Raw genomic sequence first — 23852 nt, forward strand, 5'->3', positions numbered from 1 at the left:
GTAAAAGAAAAAGAAAGATGAAAACTGCACACATTCTGCGTGATTTAGTGCACCTATGTGGTAATAGTATTAATCTAGTAACAACCACGGCAATAGCGTGTACATTGAAGAAAGTAACCCTGTTTTAAGGTCCATTACTAGAGAACTTACACATCAAGTAGATTACTTTCATGTCGTCAGTCTAGCGGCTAGCGTTTCGGGCTCGCCTACACACCTGGCTCAATTACGTAAGCGCGGATGCGCAATGCCAGTCTTTGCAACATCGTTTAGCAGAAGCTGCAGCCGGTAATTATTGAGAGCCGAAGGGAAAATAATGAACTTGCTTGCCAGTGACAAACAGTTCTCACGTATTAAAATAACTGTGAATGCAACTCTCAGTGCGACACGCTGCTTTCCTAATTGCGAGCTGTCGCCATCTCCATTACAACGCTTTGCGCAAAGCACGCTATACGGTCACGAACCGACGCCATTAACGTTTTGGGCATGAAGAGCCGTATTCTCCTGAAAACTGAACACACCTCAGGATATTCAAGTAGGTTCTTACTTGTAAGTTACGAATGACGTGAGGCATTACTTTTGTTGAAATAGCGCCATTGATGCTAAAAGCATCACCATCTCGTTGTACGTGTACAAAGGAAGCGTTAGCTCTTGTTCTTTACCCACCCCAGTGTTAATGACTCATCTATACCCTAAATTATATGCGAGTGATGTGTGCCGCGTGTGCCAGCGGGAGAGGGCCACCCTGACGCACATCCTATGGGATTGCACCAAGTTCCCCAATGAGGCTTCGACAAGTACAACGATTCCGCCGCGACTCGCGGCTGCGGCGGAATGCTACGACCACGAAAGCCAAACCTGGGCCGTCCAGCAGGTCTCGGCGGCTCTTGAAAGACAAAGGCCAAGCAAAACCGACGGAACGTTGCCCCTCAGGGCGACCGACCGTGGGAGTAACACGCGCTGGAGTTGAGTAGAGACCACCCGCTGGGAAGACGTCAGGGCCCGCGTCACGGCGCCATTTAGTCATGGTGTCGTTCTGCAGGCGACTACATGAAGTTGTCTCTCTCTCTCTCTCTCTCTTGTTGGTCAGTGTGAAAACGACATTTTTGTTGCCTAAGCATCGTGTTGCGGGTCACCCTGTTGAGGCTGTATCCTGGATTTTCTTGTAATGAGTGTTCTAAATGCACATTACGTTTGTCATTTGTGTCTGTGATGACATAGTGGTATAGATCACGATAATGTCAATTTTCTCGAAGGCTGGAGGCAAGAATACGATAAAGCCGCCTTTATACAGCTCAGCATGCGTCCAACTTTTTATTTATTTATGTAAGCAACGAACACTGCGCCTTCACTACAAGACCCTGTTATTCTCGGAAATCGACGTGCCCGGAGGACATTGAGGAGACAGTCCCACAAGCGGCGGGCTGCATGCCTGCAGCCTCGCCGCCACCCCTGGTTCGACCCCCCTTCGCTGACCGCAGGCATCTCTCTCCGCCCCGAGTCCCGCGTTTTACGACCCTGGCGGTGTACAGTAGCCTGTGTCAGAGAGAGTAAAGTGGCATTTCAAAGAGAAAGGTTGTGTGTCTGCTTGCTCCCCCAAGTTCGCGAGGCGCCCTGGTTGCGTGGGAGCCGCTTGGGGCGAGTGTACGCGTGAGCTTTACTTTGCGTCGCGTTTTCTGGCCCACAGTGGCACATTCGCGGGCCGCTCTCGGCCAGAGCTAGTTTTGTAACCAAGTGCGCGGTTAGCTAGCTGAGTCCGCAGTAGAGAACCCCTTTTTGTTTACACTCAGAAGTGGGATAATCCCAACAAGCCCGTCAAGATGAGCCAGGAAGGCGAACACCCGTACAACACACGTCTTGCTGCCCAGTCGCGCGCTGCTGAGGAGGTGACAAGCGCCACTGAGGTCCAACGAGACAGCAGGCAACGCAATGATCGCGGCGCATCAGACCAGCTCCAAGAAAAAGTAGCCCAGCTTTCTCGACTGCAGGAAGAGATTCGGGAGCTCGGCGGCTCTACTCCTGCTGCCTCAACACCGTCGTTCCAGCCGGATTCAGGCCCGAGCAACGCCATCTTCGGACAGCTCACCGAGGCCTTCACTGCAATGGCCCGCATGATGGAGAGGATGAATGCGCCCTCGACAGCGACAACTGTTCATGTGAGTCCGGACCCCTCTACCGCAATCCCGAGCTTTAACGGAGACAGCGCCCAAATTAGTGCTGAAGATTGGCTGCAAGCATTTTCGCGCGTTGCGGATTTAGCCAACTGGTCTGAACAACAACGCCTAACTGCAATTCACCTCAAGCTGCAGGGCCCCGCTAAGGATTGGCTAATCTCGTCAGCAACAAGGCATCAGTCATGGCAAGAGTTCGAAACTGCATTTAAATCAGCCTTCGTGACTGAAGAAAGCTTGCCGGACTTATGGAGGAGAATGGCCGAACGAGTTCAGAGTCGTGACGAGGAGGCGACGAAGTACGTCAGAGAAAAGGAACGAATGTGCACCAGGGTCAAGCTAAGTCTGCCGGACACAATTACCGAGATTGTCAGATGCCTCTGGTCGACTGAAATGAGTTTCGCGCTGCGGGACAGAAGCTACAGAAGTGTGAACGAGTTGCTTCAAGCTATCAAAGCCTATGAAAATTTTACAGAAAGCCGCGAAAAGCAATTCCCATCGGCACAAAGATTCGGCAGCCGAAGCCGACCGAGCAGTGGCCACCAGCCATTTCCTTCGTCAACAGAAGTAGACGATGCTGTACGCAGCAGTACCGTGCGAGAAGGAGTGCGACACACGGACGGAGTACGTTGTTACAACTGCCAAAAAACGGGCCACCTGTCGCGTCAGTGTTCTGAGCCACGGCGCCCACTTCACTGCACGAAGTGCAATTACGATGGGCACAGCGCGAAATTTTGTCCGAATCAGGACCGTTCAGGGAACGTGACCAATATTGTACGCACCACGCCTTCAAAGAAGGTGTACAAAAGCGTTTGCGTTGACGGCGAATGGATGCCCGCTCTTCTCGATACGGGTGCCGATGTGAGCTTGATCAAGCTGACGCCTGCGGTGCAGCTGAACAGGGAGCTTACGGCACCTCCCGGAGCGGCCATACGTGGTGTATGTGGACAGCGGTCATCCCTCGGCGAACTAGACTTAAGGGTGCGCGTCGATGATGTTGATCTTCCCGCCGTCCACTTTTACATAGTCAGCGACGACGCCTTTGTTGGACCGGACGTCATCATTGGTACGGACGTGATTGACTTGCCCGATTTGCTTCTGGTCCGTAGTGGTGGGTGTGCCCATTTACTAAACCAAAGGGAAGCACAACAGCTGGCAGGTCTTGTTGCAGAATTGGAAAGACCGAGAGAGGTCGTCAAGTGTCGCGAAAGAGTTGAGGCTGCCCCTCGGACGATTCTGTCTGTGTCGGGAACGCCTTCCCTTGATGAACCTGATGTTTTCAGTGACCCGGTTGCGAACTACAGCGACGTCAAGTTGCCCATGAAGCAAAGTCAAATACTCAAGTGCACACCCGCTCCTTGCAACATGCCAGAGCAAGTTTTAGTGACCACCAATGAGGAGGCCCATGCGCTGCAATTAATAAGCCGAAGTGATAATAATGTTGGCTCGATCGTCTATGGAGAGGAGAAAACACAGCCCTGCGTGTTGCTTAACAAGCATAATAATTGTTGTGCAGTGCAAATCGAAGAACTGGGGTGCACCGGCATCGCTGAAATGAAAATAATGGAGCTCCCTGGAAGCAAGCCGGTTTTCCAACCACCATGCCGCAGCTCTTACTATGAAAAGCGGGTACTGAAGGACATTACTGATGAGCTGAAGTCATGTGGATTAATCCGTGACAGTAGTTTCCAGTACAGCAGCCCTGTTCTTCTCGCACAGAAGAAAGGATTTCGCATACAAGAGGGTGATCAACTACCGCCGCCTCCGTGGCCACGAACAGTTAAGGACACAGGACAGCCCACGAAGACGCAACCTAAACACAGAGGCCCGTGCATTGTTACAGAGGTGCTGCCCGCAGACACATATCGCATCTCGAACCTACCAATATCGAAGGTGTCGACGCGGCCAGACCATGTCACGAGCGCCCATGTAAGCCAGATGAAACAGTTTAAATTGGCGTCGGACAGCGAGTGCGGAAGCGAGTGAGAATGATGAGGCTCTCTCGGGACGAGATCGTGCAGGATGGTCGAGTGTAAGCAACGAACACTGCGCCTTCACTACAAGACCCTGTTATTCTCGGAAATCGACGTGCCCGGAGGACATTGAGGAGACAGTCCCACAAGCGGCGGGCTGCATGCCTGCAGCCTCGCCGCCACCCCTGGTTCGACCCCCCTTCGCTGACCGCAGGCATCTCTCTCCGCCCCGAGTCCCGCGTTTTACGACCCTGGCGGTGTACAGTAGCCTGTGTCAGAGAGAGTAAAGTGGCATTTCAAAGAGAAAGGTTGTGTGTCTGCTTGCTCCCCCAAGTTCGCGAGGCGCCCTGGTTGCGTGGGAGCCGCTTGGGGCGAGTGTACGCGTGAGCTTTACTTTGCGTCGCGTTTTCTGGCCCACAGTGGCACATTCGCGGGCCGCTCTCGGCCAGAGCTAGTTTTGTAACCAAGTGCGCGGTTAGCTAGCTGAGTCCGCAGTAGAGAACCCCTTTTTGTTTACATTTATTTATTTATTTATTTATTTATTTATTTATTTATTTATTTATTTATTTATTTATTTATCATACCCTCAGCGCTAGAGGCACTATAGAGGGGAGTGGTACAAAATATGGTACATAGTAAACAACAAAGGCCGTGATAAAAAAAATAACATACAAAACTTTCTTTCCATAAAATATTATCTATTGTGCCATAAAAAGAAACAGGAAAGCTTGAACGTTTCCTCGTTATACCATGTTAGCTTAAGTTTCCCATAAGAGGGTGTCACCCAAAAGAGAGAGACAGAAGAAAAGGGAAAGGCAGGGAGGTTAACCAGATGGGAAGATCCGGTAGGTTACCCTATGCTGGGGAGAGAGCGGAGGAGGAGATAAAGTGATAGCAAAGTAGAGATAAAGAGAGAAAGGAGCATAGACATACAATCACAGCCGGTCACTGTCACTGCATACCGTCACCGCACAGTACTGTAGCACTTGCAGCACTACAAACATCTGTTCAGGCTACAGCTTCTGGTCAAGTTCTGTTGCCCTTAAAAACTGCAACAGTGCCCTCTCTTGTCGCAGTAGTCAACACATTGGGATACATAATGCGGTCTCGTAAAGCAATGCGCATGCAAAGTAGGTTAGTGAAGAGAACGTCAAGGTCAGACTTCATTGATGCATAGATTATGATAATCCACGAGAGGTCTCGGGGAGGATATAGGTATGCACGTACGGCGTGTCAGTGTCTATATCGAACTTTTGATAGCTTCAAATAACCGTAGAGTTATTTGATTTCTCAAGTGAACCAGGTAATGCCGAAGCTCAGGCTGGTGCGTGCTGCGGGAACAGTGATAAAAGTCACAATAAAATGGGAAAGTATCACGTGGTCGGCGATGACTTCAGTCTGTGCGAGCAGGCTGTCCAACTGATGGTTCCCCGGTGCAAGCACACTCGGTCGTTTGAGATCTCACGAGCTTGCGCGTCTGTAAGCTTCAATGAGAGAGAGATAGATACAAGCTTTAATAATATGCTGGAGATGTTAGCCTGGCTGTTCGCCTTACGTGCTACTCCAGGGGCGGAGTGATGATTATTATATACGCATACAGTGATATACACGTAGCTGCACACACACACCTATACACTGTAGATATACTTACAAAGTTTCGGCAAAGCTTTAATGAGCTTTTCAGTCGTCTCAAAAGGAGGTCTCTCACGAGCGAGGGAAAGCCTGAAGGGTGAGAACTGTTTATGCATTCCATTCCTGCATCTTAAGTGAACATGTTCGTATCACTGTTCGTTTGGTATAGTTAACAGATAATTTAGACGATCAAGTTGATTATTCTAGTTTGCGTTTATTATCGGCAGTCTTGTTCACATGGCACTGCATCTGATTACTACTTAGAACTAGTTTTGTAGCATGCACATAAGTCTTTTTCTAAGGTAATGTCAACTTATGATTTAGGAAGTTCTCATGACAGCAATTTTATTGCTGCTTGCTCTCTTTTTAGATTACCGAAATAATGCAATCAAGAAACTTCCCCATTCAGTTTGTCCTACACTCGGGTAGCCAATCGGGCTCAGTATCACTCAGTATCATCGTCCTGGTTAACCTCCCTGCCTTTCCTTTATAATTTGCTCTGTCTCTCTCTCTCTCTCTCTCTCTCTCTGGGACATCTTGCTGTAATATGTACCATGGCTTTTGAAGTAAACTTGATTGGCTTTTGATATGTTCGTGCTTTTGTGTGCGTCGATGAGTCACTTCTTTCAAGAAGTAAGATGCCATACGAGCGAAGGAGAGTGTGTGCTGGTGTATGTTGCCTGAAACCACGCCAATTAAAGCCACTCGGATAGGAAGCCACCTCTGAGATACCACAAGGATAGGTCCGCGATAGGGTACGTCCAAATCCACGTGTCAGTGACGGGCCCGTCTGGGCAACAAATGTAGATCTTGGAGGCCATGATGTTGCTGACGGCATGCGGCGGAAACGATTGCGGAAGCCTAAAAACATGACATACAGACTTCAGATTTTGGTGTCCAACACCATAACAACGGTTGACCCTGAGCAAAGGATACAAACCTCGAAGGCTATGCTTTTGAGTATTAGAAGCGTTGGAAGTGATTTCGGAGGTGTAGATACATCATGTTTTAGACACCGCCATGGGGACTAGGTCTTCAACCCTCGATATCGAGAAAACATCTAAAGAAAGCTGTCGAGATAACGTCCAAACTTTGCTGCCGATGTGAGATGAAGGGAAAAAAATTATGAGATTTTACGTGCCAAAACCACTTGATCATTATGAGGCACGCCGTAGTGGACGACTCCGAAAATTTTGACCACCTGGGGTTCTTTAACGTGCACCTAAATTTAAGTACACGGGTGTTTTCGCATTTCGCTCCCATAGAAATGCGGCCGCCGTGGCCGGTATTTGATTCCGCGAACTCATGCTCAGCAGCCCAACACCATAGCCACTGAGCAACCACGGCGAGTGTGAGATGAAGGGAAGTGAATGTCAACAACATTCTTTTTTGTTTAAGGGGGCAGATGAGGTGGAAGTTGCTGCGCCTTTGGCCTGAAGTTGGCCGGCTGGACGCCATGTTGTCAAAAGTATGACATCGTACCCGTTTCATCCTGATACAGGAAGTCTGTGGGAGACCTAGCCATAAACCACAGCTCCTGCGGTAAAATGTAATTTAGTGTTTAGTGAAACTGACTTTATCGTGACTGAGAAAACAGTCGAATGCCTCCACAATTAATGCCTCTACAACGAAATGACTGGTATAACGAAGTGTTTTGCATGTCCCGGCGGAATTCCTATCTTTCATGTGTATTCCGAACGCCTCTAGAGTGAAGACCACTACAACAAATTTGCCTGTACAACGAAGGAATTTAGGTGTCCCCACGGCTGATTTCCTCCTTTCCTACGAACGCGTGTAGCGCCTCCGTGTTTGCCCTCCGCAGCCACCACTGAGCTGCGGAGCGCGTAGGGAGCGCCGGTCAGTACCCACGAAGAAAGCTGCAGGCGATGCGAGAATATTAAGGCGGAAGCGTTTAGTGGCTCATGAGTGTCCGGGCGCTGTCCTTGGTGGACGCAGGAAAGCCGTGATCCCCGGCGAGGGGAGCAGAGAGGAGGCGCCACCAGCGAGGGGAGCAAGTAAAGGAGGTGCCATGCCAGCAGAGCTGTGCGAGTGGGCGCGTGGGAGAACGCGGACATGCGCGTGGGGGTGCGCGCACATCGGCGACAAACCTTGCAGCCGCATGGCTGTGATTGCATCCCATGCTCGCGGCCACGGCGGCGTCCGTTCGCAGAACAGTTCAAAGAACAGCAACAGAGGCAGTCATAGATAGGCTTTCGCCTATCGCATTTTAGCTCAGCAATGTGCCCATAGATTTTTGACGACAAGAGAGGCAATAGCGGCATCCGACGCTCTACAGATGTACCTTGCGTCACTCCCGGGTTTCACAGTGGAGCATGCCGTGAACCTCGATGTGATAAGGTCGGTTGCAGTTGCACATTGCATCGGACGAAGTGTCCACAAGAAAATTACCGACTTCTTTCATTAAGCATCTCTTCAATTCATGCTAAATAAAGGTTTTGTTTTTCTGAACGTGCTTAGCTTGCTCTATTGCGTGCGATACGATGGACGACATTTACAACGAAGCGACCTGTATAACGAAGGATTTTGGAGGCTCTGAGCTTTTGGTTATGAAGGCTTTCGACTGTAGTCGCGAATTATCAGCTATGCAAAGGAAGACAGATTGTCACTTTTGGCAAAAGAGAAACGTCTAAAATGGAGCGGTGTAACTATCATTTGTGAAAGAACTCGGCTAGCCTCCCTGTGCGAGGTGCCACGTGCTGATTTGGCACCAAGCGGGTTTATCTCATTCCTTCCGTTGGCTTAAGTTCAATTAGATCTTTCTTTTTCTTGTGGGTTGGGTGAGGTGGAGTGAGGGTATTTGAAGAAGGAAGCAAGTTCATCACACCAAGCATTAAAAACTGGCTCACACGGAGGTACCAGTCCGATTTCCCCGGAGTTTCTCGGGTAATCCACACTAAAACTTTTGCGCAGAAGTGTGTAGGATAACGTGAGCTAGGTACAATTTTGAGCTGGCGCGAAACATTCGTTGTTCAAAAAAAGTGATTTCACCAAATCGACTAAGCTGGCTCTCCGGCCCCGATACATTGTGCAATGATGCCTAAGGGAAATATTGGCCAGATTCAAAAAGCTTTTCTTCTTTTTTAAAAGGCACCACACGAAGGACGTTCCATCTTTGGGGAAAAGCTCCAGAGAATCTGCTTTAGCAAGGCGGTGTTGCGTCTGCAAACCACCGTCACCAGTAACAGGTCTCTTGCGAAAAACAATGAGTTAATATTAAACAATAACCAAATGCGTGGGAGGGAGAGATGGCAGTGACAGAGGTTCCATTTATAATAAAAGACAATTGAAAGGGCAGTGGCTCTGACAGGCGAAGAGAACAACAAAGGGAACGCTATTTCCAGTCACTCGAGCCACGAAAGGGACGTAATCCATCCGCAGCAGAATCGCACGGGGTTGACGCAGAGGATCCTCGAGGACAACGAGGCCCGATACAATTAAAGCGAAGCAAACAAGACGAGGAGCTATAGAGAAGCGAAGAGAGAATGGAAAGATAGGTTCGAAAGAAAAGCACGTATCTGTAGGAAGTGCATAACAAAGTGTGCGCAGGCGGAGCCTTCCTCAGCCGCGCGCTCTCGCTCTCCTCCTCGCGCCACGATAATCTCTTTCGCCGCTGCTCCTCTTTCAGCTATCGCGCGACGGGACCAGACGCACTGGGCGTTCGCGATAGCAGCGGCAGCGAGCAGCAGTAACGGCCGGGGCGCCCTGAAGCGATCACACGGCCGCGCAAGGACCAGCGCAGCGTTTCATTTTTTTGCTCCCCCTTCTTCCCTCGCTGGCTGCCAGACCGTGGGCCTGTGACCAAAGGTGCGTGGGGTGAACCACTCTCTTCGGTGCGCCGCTAAATGGCACCGGTAATGCAGGTCGTGCACGGGTGCACGTGGTTGTTCTCTCTAGTTGTTTGCGATGCCCCCTTCGTGATCGACTACTCAGTCCTGCGATGCGGACTTTGCAAGAATCTTTGACTGTGTTTTAAGCTACATGCGAAAGCCGCGGACGAAAGTCCCCGAACCTCCCACTGCTGGTTTTAGGCACCAGCAGTGATGAAACCAACAAAAGTTTTGTTTTTTAATTATAATATTATGTCTGAAACGAGATATAAGAGCAACAGCACTTCGAAGTGTTTATACATAACCGCAAAAACGGCGCTAAAAGACATTTTATACGCTGCTCGTGTTTCATAAGGCACGACGAGGCGCTGAAGCCTCGTAATGATCGTCTCGCAATTTCCCTTGCGAGATCGTGCAAACTTATTTCTCAAACAATAATGTCGCTTATATACGCTGCTCGCGTCTCGGGTAACGAAAGCAATTAGCTCTTGCTAGTAAGTGTGTTACGACTTGCTTCTGAGTCTTATCTTCGCTTTAACCCCGAACGATTAATAATAAGTGCAAGAATGTTTACCTCAGCCGGAACTTCGCATATTCAAAGCGCTGAAACTGCACCTTCTTACCCGATAAACAAGAATTATACTGTGTTGATAACAGGAATTGCAGCGTATTGCCTTTATTTACGAAGCCGCATTACAATAGCCACTCATTCCTGCGTTATAATAGTTAACTTTTGGGGGTATTGTTTCAGTCTTTATATATGCAAAACTAATAAAACATCGAAATGCTGAAACTGAGTTGTAAGAAGGTTAGCGACGACATACTCAATATTCAGTTATTTCCGCCGACATATATTTGCTTCGCAGTAAAATATATAATAAAACATTCTAGTACCGGCGATGTCATTGAAAATTGTATTTACCAACTGAATCCAGGTTAAAGGGAAAATCTTCTTATATTCATTCGAAACAATGCAGCGTGAGAGCCCGTTTCTCTGCCACATGTTGAGTTGAGTTTAATTATCACAAACGACTACACTCATGTATACATGATGTAAAAAAAAGCATGGCTCTGCGTCTAGACGCAGTATCATGAAAATGATAGGAGCCACCTGCGTGAAGTTAACTCGCAATGAGCTTATGACAGTAATGCCGATAACCTTCAGGCACGTGGATAACGGAATACGCAGGCGTTTAAATTAAAATCTCGACTGCTGCGCTTTGCCTACAGGGTTGAACTATAGGCCAAGCGGCTTACAAATACGTTCTTTCACTCTCCCCCGTGCCCATTGTTATCTCAGTGGACTAAAAAGCTCGATTTCCGTATCGTAAGGTAGACTGTAGGTTATCTAAGGCTAAAGGAGGCCATGGAATTTTCTGTTCAAGGGAGAGTCGATAGAAGCTGAATGCGTGCGAAGAGCAGACGAATCTTGAAACAATGATAAGAAATAGTTCCGCTAGCATGTCCGCCACTGCGATATACGCGCTATGATGGCGGATCCGTTGTGTGCGTTGTTGTTATTATTATTATTATTATTATTATTATTATTATTATTATTATTATTATTATTATTATTATTATTATTATTATTAATTTGCACATACACTTGAGCTAGCGAGATTAGAAGCGACCTAGATTCATGGGTGAGAGAAAGAGAGGAGAGCTAGCCCGTCATTCAAAAGCAGCGAGGTTTCACGACGTAAAAGAATTCGTGTACATGCGACTCAGCAAATGAGGGGATAACAGGAGCAGAAAAGCGTTAAAAGGGAGGGCAGAAGAATTTTGCGGAAGAAATATTGCAATGTAAAATTATTAACAAACAACACTGTAATTTCCAATAGTTGAAAGGAAGTTTACGAAAAAATGGAAACGACCTAATTGAAATAACATTTCACTTTTTTCGTGGACTTGATGTATCGCCTATGAATCGCGTTAAACGGCACAGCTAGGCAGGTGTGCAATCGCAGCATTCCTCGTAATTTCAGTTTTAACGCGTCAGCGTTAAGGAACCCGTGTCGCAAAAGATCCGGTGTCAGCGCCGCCATCAGCGTCGGCGGAGTTGTCCGTGAGCGAAAATTTTCCTATATATTTAGGTATATGTATGTGCCATGCCTTGCTATATGACATGCGGTATATGCGGATTATATTACCATAGCATTATATCACTAATGTTGCTCGTACTTTGTCTTACATTTTTAAGAAACTTATTCCTTGGAATTTTGAGAATGACAGTCTACAAAAAAATCATGTGAAGCCAACAAACAAAGACGCCAAGAACAACATAGGGGGAATTACTTGCACTTGCTAATTGAATTAAAGTAACGATAAATTAATGCAATGAAAGTGGATTAAAACACAACTTGCCGCAGGTGGATAACGACACCACGTCTTCGCATTACGCGCGCGATGCTCTGACGCGTAATGCGAAGACGTGGGATTGTTCCCCACCTGCGGCAAGTTGTTTTTTCATCCACTTTCATTGCATTAATTTATCGTTACTTTAATTCAATTAGCAAGTGCAAGTAATTCCCCCTATGTTGTTCTTGGCGTCTTTGTTGGCTTCTCATGATATGATTAATAAAAATCGGGCCCCTCGGTTAATCCCCTTTCTTCTCTTTCAGCCCGCAAACAAATGTCATGAAACAAAACACTGACATCGCATGTCTCTTTTGTTAAATCTTCTCTGACTTAAATATTAAAAGGGCGAAACAATAACAGAATTCTGAAAATGATATAATGTTTTTACCACGGCCGTGAACTATTTCCGAGATAGGCCCACGCAAGAGGCCACGTTTCCACCAGAAAGCTGGCCCTTCATGCATAGCGTTCGCTGCCAGCGTTTCCCCGTAACCATCACGGTTACATAAGCTGCAGTTGCCGAGGAACATGAGAAGCAGTCAAGGATCTTTGAGTGCTGTCTCGTTCCACTCTGAAAGGCGATGCTTCAGCGTCCTCCATGCTTTTTTCCCTTCTTATTTGTTAAAGTCTCTGGCTGTGAAGAGATGCAGGATGCATTATTAAGAAGCGTATGCTGAAATAGTTCGCGAAATAATCACAGGGCTGCTGTGTCTCTGGCGAGCTATAGAACCCCTTATCGATTTGTCTACAGGCTCTGCAGGACTGCGATAACAATCGTATAATCCAATAAGTGTACGACTACAGTCATTATAGCGATAGTGTCAACGTATATCTTTTGTACACGCCAAGCGTCAGATAATCAGCCCATTTATTACCTTCCTGCAGGAGCAATAACAAAGGAATCTGACTTCCGTACTTCACGTAGTCTTCTTGCTTTTTTTTTCTTTTTTTTAAAGAAGAATCATATAAATGGAGAAACCATTGACGAGAATCGGGCCTGCGAGGTCCGCGTGCATGTTTCTGAGGAATGATCCCCGTTGAAACGAGGCAATTCCAGAGTCAATACGAATAAGCAAGCACAGAATGCAATAAAGGTAGGCAAGGTAGGCACGATGGAAAACGTGAAACGTGCACATAACGCGATTTGTAAGTGGTGCAGAAGTCTAGTATAGGAAGGAGTAGTCTTTATCACAGCGTTTTCCTATTGGTTGCTCCGCGTGGGCTCGATTTGACCTGCTGTTATAACGGCTCGGATGCAGCGTAGATGTGAGACAGACAGACAGGCAGACAGACAAGGAGCATTATTGATGGTCCTGAGAGGCTTCTATGCCCCCTTTTCAGGATGGTGATAAAGTCGCGGGCTGCTCCCAAAATAAAATAAAAAATGGCACGCAAGTGTTTATCTGGGCAAACAATCAGGGACAAATAAGTTAATTCCAGTCCGTATAAGTCTTATGGCATGTGTGCTCGACTGGGCAGGCAGTCTCGGCTCACCAGCACCTAAATCGGGTAGCATGGTGCATTACAAGTAAAAACACAAGCAACAAATGCGTAATAACCGTGAAAATTCAAATTTTCATTGAGAAATATGCAAAAGCTTGAAACATACTGACGCATAAAAAAAAAGAGGAGAAATAAACCAAAAGAAAAAGCGGAAGCTGGAAGCCTGGCAGGGCGGCCTAGTTAAGGCATTTTCTCACATCAATAAATACATATTAACATGTAATTCAAAGCTTCAGAAACAGAGTAGGAGGCGCTGTGGGCAGAAATAAGCTAAAACGACACCGTCAGTTTGCAAAAGTATTACTTTGCGAACGCTGCAAAGAAAAATAAACACCAGTTAAGAAATCAAGCAGTCATAATAAAATGCTTATACTCGCGCTTCAGAAAAAGCAGCACGGAAGACACTGAATGCCCACGTGTCACGGACATCGGATACAACTTGAAAAAACTGCATTATTGAAAGTCGCCTGAGAAGGTCGTTTTCATAGAAACGCTGTTGCAAGCAGACGCCCGGGCAATATCGAAAAACCTGCCTACGTTTCTGTTTGCACATCCCATATCCGCCTCGTGCAGCCGTTTTTATTTATATTTCATTTGTTTGGTTTTCTCCGTATAGCCGTGTTGTAACAGTTTGCCCCATAGTTCTTCTTGCGTTCTGCTTTGCAACTGCTTAATATATACATATTTTAACGGTGGAAGAAACGAGGACAGCGTGAATGAGATCCAATTTTATCGCCCTCCAGCCGCTGAGCACGAGCGCTTTACAATGAGACGAAGGAGTGGGGATCGCATGTGCGACGAGCGCAAGTCGTTAAGCCAAAATTGTCCGCGGTTCGTGGCAGCACCTCCAAATCAACCGCCCTTCTGGACACCTTGCCGCGTAACCTAAGGCTATGGCCACCTGATATAGCTTGTGATGTGCGCAGACGTAAGTAATCCTTTGTTGCGATAGTAATTGTACAGACGCTCGAGCGGCACATCGCGCCGTCGCCGTCGTGCGGTCGCGGTATCGACGAGTGTGCCCGGCCTGCGCGTGGAGGTCTCCAGAGCCGTGTTGTGCGTTTGCCTGTAAAAGAGACCAAGCGAAGTGGACGCGTAATGACGCTGCTCGGCCAAAGCAATGGCAGCGTCCTCGCTTCCATGGCTGGCATGAGCATTGTGAGCCCTCGTATTAGCGTTCCCGATGAGCGGAGAGAGAGATGTGGCTATAAAGAACAGGAAAGCCGCGGTAACTGTATCGCGCACTGGTGTACACCTGAACTGCAGTGTTTGGTGAAGAGAATGGGAGAAAAAATGGCTGGGGTTCAACGTGGCTTGAACCTAGTTATACGAGCGAAAGCTCCGTTAACCATGGTTAGACACGGTTCTTTAGCGCTTCTTTCCCGGTGAGCTATATCGGCAGGGTGCTCATACTCAGCCTGGGGCCTGCGGCGAAGAGTTGACGCGCCTGCACCGGCACGTGCTTCGCCCATGGCGACAATGAGTGACCAATTGGTGCCGGCGAAGCAACTGTTAAGGTGCGTTTATAGTCCGACGTTATCGGCGAGCGGGCGAGCGCCGCCCGACGCCGGGCGCGTCGGTGAGCGTTGGCAGCGTCCGGTTACGTTGGCTGCGCCAGTGCGTCGAACCATCGGTTCGATCATGCCAACGTGACGTAACGTGTGCGCGCGCTCACGCAACGTCGGACTCTGTTTAGCCCTTTAAACCCTCGCCCAGTTACGTGGTAAACAGCGGCGAAACTCGAGCGAGTACCGCTGCGACGCCTCTGCGCAGCGGATCACGTGACGTGGCGGCTAAAGGCCAGACGCGCGCCGAGGTTGACCTTGGGAGTTTTACTTCGAGTAGTAGAGCTTTCGCCCTAAAGAGTAGCATAAGAGTAAAGGCATACTCGCGGACAGCTTTGTGGGGCAGTGAAGGGAAAGTTACGGGCGCGTGGCTGCTGCACATGTGTCACGGCGCCAAGTAGTCCGCCAGTGGTTTTTGGTAGCTCTGAACAGACGCTGAATCGACGAAGCTTTACAAGCGACGGTTTCGCGTTTACCCAGACGCGGAAGGAAAAAGCCGCAAAATAAGTAAACCTTTACATTCAGTGGTGTGTTTTGTTTTCTTTAACTGTTGCTAATAAGGTGTTTATGTTTTCTTTTCCCCAGCTTAAACTAACGTGGATGAAAACACAGGACTCTTTTCAGGAGCGTTCTCACTTATGCGCGTTTTGCCTCCGTAGCTTTCCCTTCATTGGCACAGAAAGTTGTCCGCGAGTATAGGTGCACCATGTTGCCAGTTCGACGGCAGCTGTGTGCATACGGGGTGTGTACATTGGTCTAAAGGGGCGAGATGGAGAGGTTGCACAGAGCAAAGAGCGATTTCTGCTTCCACGCAGTGTGCCCGGTTCAGCGTCCTACTCTGGGAGGAACGGGTAGCAAACTTCAAGCCAAATCTGCGTAATCCTTTCTTTGGATGCTGACAAAAGACGGTGGTTGTCCTTCGGCCTCATCTTGTGCACCATCGGTGTGCGTAAAGCGCCTTTAGGTGTGCGATGTGTGCAACGTTGCTGGCGGCGCTCCTCATCACGACAGCGTTCTGAGACGCATTCAGCGCAACGCTATACCACGCCATCTCTCTGGATGCGTCACATACAGGCCAAAAGACAATTATTATTTTCGACATGCTTCAAGTGTTCTTTATCCCTTTTCGCACTCTTTGAGGTTGCATTTGTTCTAAAGGCCTTCTCCCTTTCTTCTTTCCCGTTCTTTCCTTTATTTCTTTTTCTTGTTGGGGATGATATTCTTCAAAATCCTCCCTTTTGTGAGTATCTTCCTTTAGCAGCTTTTATGGGCTGTGTTGAGATGCTCTCGCACCTCAACGTACCGTAGACGACGTCATTTCCGCGAGCCGCTTATTCCTGCTTTTTCTCGCCAAAGGTGGAAGATTCGCTAAACATCGGCCGTACCTTCTAATGTCACTGCGCATATCGTTGCCTTACACTTCGCGAAATTTGGTACCCGACTAGTCTTGCAAAACTCAAACCGGATGCGCCCCCTTCTGGTTGGATTCCCTACTTTTCTTCTTTTTCTCTTTTTCTCCTCCTCTTCCTCAATACTAGAGGCTGCAGAAACAAAATATAAAGCTCTCCAATTAAGGGCCGTTTGTGTTGCCTTGCTATGGAAACGCAAGTATATTCAGCTGAAACACCATATCCTAATTAAACACATCGTGACATCCTTGCAAAACATGACGGCTCATTACTGGCCATTTTTAAGTGCTATTCTGAGCAGGTTGAGTCGTCTTCCAAATCGTCCAAATACGCTTTGGGCATTTTGAACGCAGTGCAGGCTTCTAATTGAAGCAACCTCGGATCGGATACGCGAGGCCTTTCTCAGGAACAATAAAAACTCATCGTGGCGACGGGCGTCAACCTGTCAGCAGTAGTTCGTGCAAAGCGAAAAGAATTACTTTTATTTTCTGTTGTTGTTGTCACCTGTGAGACACAGCACCCACTGCGTAGGTTTCTTTTCCTCAGAAGTGGGCACTCTGCCTACACCTCCACGTGGTATGGTATGGTATGATGAACTTTATTAATGTCCTGAAGATCAACCCTTAGGTTGACGCAGGCGGCTCCCACGTCGGCACAGTAAGGTTTAACCTTACCGCCGTATCATGGGCCTTCTGGACGGCCTGTACTTGATCGGAAAGAACTCCACTGTGTAGGACTCGCTGCCACCAGTCTCTCTCCTTGTCACAGTCTGTGAAAGTCACAGGACACTGCCAAAGCATGTGATCCAGAGTAATGATGCCATTACACTTCTCGCAATTGATTGGTATCTCTCTTTCAGGATATATCTTGTTAATAAAGTTTGGACTTGGATAAGTTCTTGTTTGCAGCAATCTCAGAGTCACCGCTTGAGCTCTATTGAGCTTAGCGTGTGGCACTGGGAATTCCCTTCTGTTCATGTAGTAATGCCTTGTGATTTCATTATATGTAAGTAATTGGTCCCTGTTCTCCACCTGTATATTATTAAGGTCCTGGTCGCGTAGTGCACGGATAGTAAGCCCTCGTGCAGCTGCGTTAGCCATCTCGTTTAAATTCTTTCGAGATGGATCGACAGACCCCATGTGCGCAGGAAACCAGCGGATTTCGATCTCTTGGCTGTCCAACTCACCGATCAGCTGGGCAGCCCTTTTGGTTACAAAGCCATTGGTAAAGTGTCTAATAGCCATCTTAGAATCGCTGTAAATCTTAGTCCACTTATTATTCCTTAAAGCCAATGCTATCGCTACTTGTTCCGCGACTGTCGTGTCTTTAGTCATGATTGTAATAGCATCCCGAGTGAGACCATCTGCATCTACTACTACTGCCGTAAAGGCTTTCTTTCCTCTGACCCACGCAGCATCTACAAATGCCGCATGTTCTCTGTCGTGTTCTATCTCTTGCAGGAGAGCTTTGGCCCTTGCCTTTCGTCTTTCCAGGTTGTGCACTGGGTGCATATTTCTGGGGAAAGGAGTCGTCTTGATTATCTCTCTTATGCTATCTTTTAGTTCTACTGTGCCTTCACCTGAAATTTTGGATTCGGTTGGGCACCATCCTACCTCTTCTAGTATTGCTCTACCTGGCCTTGTTCCAGAGAGCCTCTCTCTGTGGGCAATTTGCTGAGCTTCAATTATCTCGTCTATTGTGTTGTGGAGCCCCAGTTTCATTAATTTGTTATCCGGGGTGTTAATAGGTAGCCCCACTGTTGTTTTGACAAGCCTTTTAATTAATCTGTTCAACTTGTTTAGCTCTGTCTGTGTCCAACTGAGCATCCCAGCTACATATGAGAAGTGGCACAAGGCGAAAGCGTGGACCAGTCTCATGGCGCTCTCCTCTCCCAGCCCTCTTTGTCTGTTAGTGATTCTCCTTAGCAGTCTTATTACCTCCACAGTCTTGCTTGTGATGTGTCGTATTGTTCTTCCATTTGCCCCATTTGCCTCCAGGAATAACCCTAAGACTCTTATGGATTCTACTTGCTTAATAGATTTGCCTGCCTTCGTGGTTAGTACTAACCGGGGTTCTTCTTCGGGAACGTATCCCCTCGGTTTTCTACCCCTTCTTCTGTTCTTGAGTACAAGGAGTTCAGACTTACTAGCAGAGCATTTGAGTCCCATGTCTTCTAAAATAGACTCTACCTCATAAATGCTCTTCTGAAGTCTGCTTTCCGCATGTCCCATACTTCCTTCAGCGGTCCATATCGTCACATCGTCTGCATAAATGGTAAAGTGAATGCCCTCTATCCTTTTTAGTCCATTTGCCACTTTTGACATGGCCAGGTTGAAAAGCATAGGGGACAAGACCGACCCTTGTGGCGTCCCTCTGTCACCGAGATCCATCTTCTTTGATATAATATCCCCGAATCTAAGATGAGCTGAACGATTGCCAAGAAAGGCTTTAATCATTTCATAGAGTTTTCTCCCCAATCCCAGTTCGGAAATCACTTCAAGTATTGCTCTATGCTTAATTCTGTCAAAAGCTTTTTCGACATCCAACCCCAAGAGAGCTCGAGTGTTTGTTGGTTTAGCCAATAGCAGTTGATGTTTGATTAACAACATGGCATCTTGTGTGGACAAGCCTGATCTGAAACCAATCAGATTGTACGGTAGGATGTCATTGTCCTCCACATATTTCGTTAACCTGTTCAATATGACATGCTCCATTGTCTTCCCTAGACATGATGTTAAAGAAATTGGCCTCAGATTATCCAAGTTGAGTTGCTTGCCCGGCTTTGGTATTAAGATAGTACTGGCCGTCCTCCATTCTTCTGGATATACCCCATCTTTCCATAGGTCATTAATGTATGTGGTCAGATATTTTATTGATTCGTCGTCCAAATTCTTAAGCAATCTGTTAGAGATTCCATCCGGGCCAGCTGCTGACCTACTATTCAGATCATACAGTGCCGTGCGTACCTCACTTTCGGTGAATTCCTGATCCATATATTTGCATTCTAACCCTAAGTGATCGGGATAACTCACATCCTGATCTTTCCTGAGAGGCAAGTATTTAGTAGCCAGTCGCTCCATTATGCTCTCTGCGCTTGCAGTCTGACTTTCCTGGTGTACCAGTTTCGCCACTGCCGTGCGTCTATTCGATTTAGTGCCTTTTTCGTTGAGCAGATGCCTGAGCAGACTCCAATTGCCTCCACGTTTTATCCTTCCGTCTACACGATTACAAACCTCATCCCATTTTTGTTTCTGCAAGTATCGTGCGTGTTCCTCTATATTCTTATTGAGCTGAGCAATTCGCTTCCTAAGTCTCCTGTTTAAGCGTTGTGATTTCCATCTTTGTAAAATCGATTGCTTGGCTTCGATCAAATGCGCCAATCTACTATCAATTTGTTCGACCTCTTCCTCTGTCTCTATAGCCTTAGTTGCTGCATTCAAGTCGTCCCTAAGCTGAGCTACCCACTCTTGTAGTCTGATGCGCCCCTTTCTATCTGTGTCTGCTCTGTCTTTTCTGATTTTTCTAAAGTGATCCCAGTCTATGTAAGTGAAATGCTTTACATCCACCCCCGTCGTTTTTACCATTATGTGTAGTATGTAATGGTCGCTTCCTAGGTCCGTGCCAGAGTTTATCCAGTCTGCCCTGGGTAAGTTATAAGTAAAGGATAAGTCCGGGGTAGTGTCCCTACACGTGGAACTGCCACACCTGGTAGGAAAGGCTGGGTCCGTGATAAGAGAAAGGCCTAAATCTGTGGCGAGATGCCAGATTCCATCCCCTTTCTTACTACTCCAGCGGTAACCCCAAGATTGGTGTGGAGCGTTGAAATCCCCTCCTATTATGAGTGGCGCAGTTCTGGCTACCCTCATGGTCTTATTAAAGATGGCTCTGAAGCTCTGTCTCATCTCTCTGGGACTGCTATATATGTTGAGGCAGAACAAGCTTTGCGCTTTACCTCTGTGCCGTTTTAGGACCAATTCTATAAATATGTATTCAATTTTACTCGCCCCTAATTTTAGATCGTGCTCTATGTAAGGAATTTTTTTGTCAATTAGGGTGGCAATTCCTCTGCCTCGTTCTTTGCCTTTGCAGACCGAGTTGAAGCCGGACAGCCCGATCTCCTCCGCTAGAGTTTCCTGCAACATTATTAATTTTGGCCTATTTTCAACCGTTTTGATTATCTGTGCTAGTGACGCTCTTTTTTGCTGAAATCCTCTGCAGTTCCACTGCCACACACTAAGTCTATTTCTGTTATCCATTATTATTGTCGTTGCCTCCTGACTTGCTACCCCCTGTCACTGTTCGCTTGACTGTACCACCTGCCGCTCCTGGGGGTGTTCTTGCGCTTTCGGCTTCCAAGGGCATATATTCTTCATCTTCTCCTTGGGCCTCTAGCTTTTTCAACCTTTTCTCGGCTATTAACTTCCACTTCCATGTTTTATCCACCTTAAGGTTAACGCTGTCTACCGTGTCCTTTAGGTCCCTAATCGCATTCCTAATCTCCTCCAGAACCGAGCACATCGATTCTGCCTCCGGAACTACAGCTCTCTTTTTGGGCGCCGGTGTGTCTTCTTCCTGACTGTTCCTTATACACACCGGCTTAGCTATTGCCACACTGTCGCTTTCTGTCCTCAACCCTTTTTTCATTTCCTGAACCTGCTGCTTAAGTTCTTCATTTGCTTTCTTTAGTGATATAACCTCTCTGATCAGCTGTTCTACTCTGGCATCATTACTCTGTTCCTGCGAGGCTAGCGCACCTGTGACTTTCACAGTACCTTTGACTTTCTCGGCCCAGGTCGCTCCTGGCTCCTTTTTCTTGTTTATCTTCAGCTCCTGCTCCTCGAAGCGCACCTGCGCCTCCCGAGACCTGGAACGGTTTCTTCCCCTCGATGTTGAGCGCTGTCTTGATCTTGATGTGCTTCTCGAGCGTGAGCGCCTTCCGGCGCCTGGAGGGGTTTCCTTTGTAGGTTGGGCCGATTCCATCTCTGTCTCCACTTTGGAGCGTTGTCTTCTTCTTACTCTTACTACATATGGTATTTGGTACCGCTGCTTGCACGCCCTGTCACCTGTGGGGTGATCTTCACCGCAGAACTTGCATTTGGGAGAGCAGATATGAGCCTCCCCTGGGTCTTGCATACCACATCCCCTGCACTGCACAACATCAGGTGTTGGACAAACGTCTGATCTGTGTCCGATTCTTCCACATGCGTAACATACGTCAAATTGCTTCCTGTACAGATAGCACCTCACGAGGGTTGACCCATATTTGATGAAGTTGGGCACCCTGAATCCGTCGAAAAGGACAATAACCGATCCCGTAGCTTTGATACGTTGTGCAGCCAACGCTGTTGGGTTGTATTCATGCACAATCTTTTTCGTGATCACACTCTGACTGTCATTGAGGTTCACTCTTCTAATAACCCCCTTGCACGTAGAGTGGGGGGCTGTTTCATAAGCGCTCACTTCATATTCTGCCTCCATGATCGTAATGGACTTGATTCTCACATACCTTTCAGCATGAGAGGAGTCCGGTGTACTAACCATGTTTGTACTAACATGAGAGGAGTCCGGTGTACTAACCTTTCAGCATGAGAGGAGTCCGGTGTACTAACCATGTACTACATGTTTACTTTGATGCGCGCATTAAGAAGTGCTGTGGTACCAGCTGTGACGCAAGTCTGAAGCCAAGTGATTGTGGCACGCCCGCCACACAGCTAAGTGAAGCCAGAAGCGAGCGCCCCCACGGGGTGGGATCAAGTTTCGATAAGTTCCTCCATCGCCGTAATACACTTCTTGTGAACTGGCATCGCATTGCGTAACAGAGGCCTAATTCCCAAAGCCTTTCGTTCGTAAACACTGTGACGTTCGCCTTCGCTAGTAATACGCTTGCTATGCCGACTCGATGGCGCTTGTTCTCATGATGCATTCTATGGTAGGAATTACTCTGCGAACACGAAACCAGAACCACGATCACGCGATGCCTCGCGATCTTTGCACAGGCGCCGGGTCAATTAAATCCCTGTACTCGTAATCAGCGCTATACATGACCTACATTTTTTGTACGTTTTTTTTTTGTTTTTCAAGTATTACGCACTTTGTTTATGTGCCTACTTGTGACGCGTACTTTCATAAGAGCATTGATTAGTTTGGGACAAGTGTAAGCATTCGGCGATTCTAAATTGTCACTTCTCCCGTTTATGTCGCCCGTCTTCTGGCGTATATAGCGGTTAAGCGGAGGAGTTCACAGGTTTAAGCGCATATCACAGCTCCAAAATGAAGTACGTAAAGGAGCCAAAGCAAAGTTTCGGTTAAAAAAGTGGAGAACAAAAGGATAATGGTGTGACATCTAGCACCATAGCGTATTAGGAATTTTGTCGGCCTCCAGAGTTTCCGCAGCCGCCTCGCGTGAACAACACAATTTCCGCCAATAATATCAAAGCCCGCTCCCTTAGTTACAAACAGGAACAAATTATTATGCTCTTAGGCCAATTCTGCTTTCCTTTGGACGTGACCACGTTCTCGAAACATGGTATGCTACTGACAGCGATAAGTTGTTGCTTGATAGCTACAACCACTATCATACAAACCGCACAGGCATGTGCGGCGGAGGTGTTGCTATGCGTACCGCACGAAATAAGTCATGCGAACTCGTAAGAGAACTTACACGTGTCACAGCTGACTTTGAAGTGCTTTGCTTTAGAAATAAAACGAAATTTTTACCGTAGTATACCATTCCCCATAAGAATGATAGCTGCTTTCTTAGATTTTTTAGACCGAATATTAGAATACGCCCCATTCAGCCAAGCAACCATGAAGCTTCGAGGCGATTTGAACATAAACCTCCTTGGCGCGAGTGTACGCTCTATTCTGATTAATGGACTCCAGCGGTTTTCAGAGCGTCGTTACCACACCAACACGTGGAACAGAACATGGCCAATCTGGACTTGATAACTACATTGTAAATTTAAATGCTTGTGTCCACATTGTTAGTACGACATGCTCGGATATAAGCGACCACCGCCGTATTGCAATCATGTATTCAAGTCCTAGGCCACGATAAGATGTTCTCAAGCGTTTGTGAGATACAGGTGCCTATCTAAACAAAATACATGGACACCTTTCGGAACCGAATCGCCAAAGCAAATTGGTGTGCGGTGTATATAAAGACCAATGCCTTTACGCTGAATTTTGTCCATATTCTTTTGAAATTTATAACGCTTATTTTTCGTATAAATGTTTCAAAAGAACGAAACACATTAGGAAACAGTGAAAATATAGGCCGGGACACTTCAATATGACGAACAAGAAAAATAATATTGTTAAACCGTTTTTGTCATCAGGAAATTCGTGCCAGCTAGCAGCACTTAAAATATACCGTAGCCTAGTTAAACTCGGAACT

General features: G+C 47.3%; 2 protein-coding genes across 2 annotated transcripts in view; one reads left to right on the forward strand and one right to left on the reverse strand.

The window, feature by feature from the left end:
• The window catches only part of LOC135917503 (uncharacterized), a 321200-nt gene that overhangs the window by 234769 nt on the left and 62579 nt on the right, over window positions 1-23852 (reverse strand). The window lies entirely within an intron of this gene.
• Window positions 9278-23852, forward strand: part of LOC135917482 (alpha-N-acetylgalactosaminidase-like) — a 37793-nt gene continuing 23218 nt past the window's right edge. The window contains exon 1 of the mRNA XM_065451047.2: window positions 9278-9598. The gene's annotated coding sequence lies outside the window, so the exon portion shown is untranslated. The remainder of the gene's footprint in view (window positions 9599-23852) is intronic.

The sequence above is a fragment of the Dermacentor albipictus genome, chromosome 3, assembly GCF_038994185.2.
Source record: "Dermacentor albipictus isolate Rhodes 1998 colony chromosome 3, USDA_Dalb.pri_finalv2, whole genome shotgun sequence".
In the NCBI taxonomy this organism is placed as follows: domain Eukaryota; kingdom Metazoa; phylum Arthropoda; class Arachnida; order Ixodida; family Ixodidae; genus Dermacentor; species Dermacentor albipictus.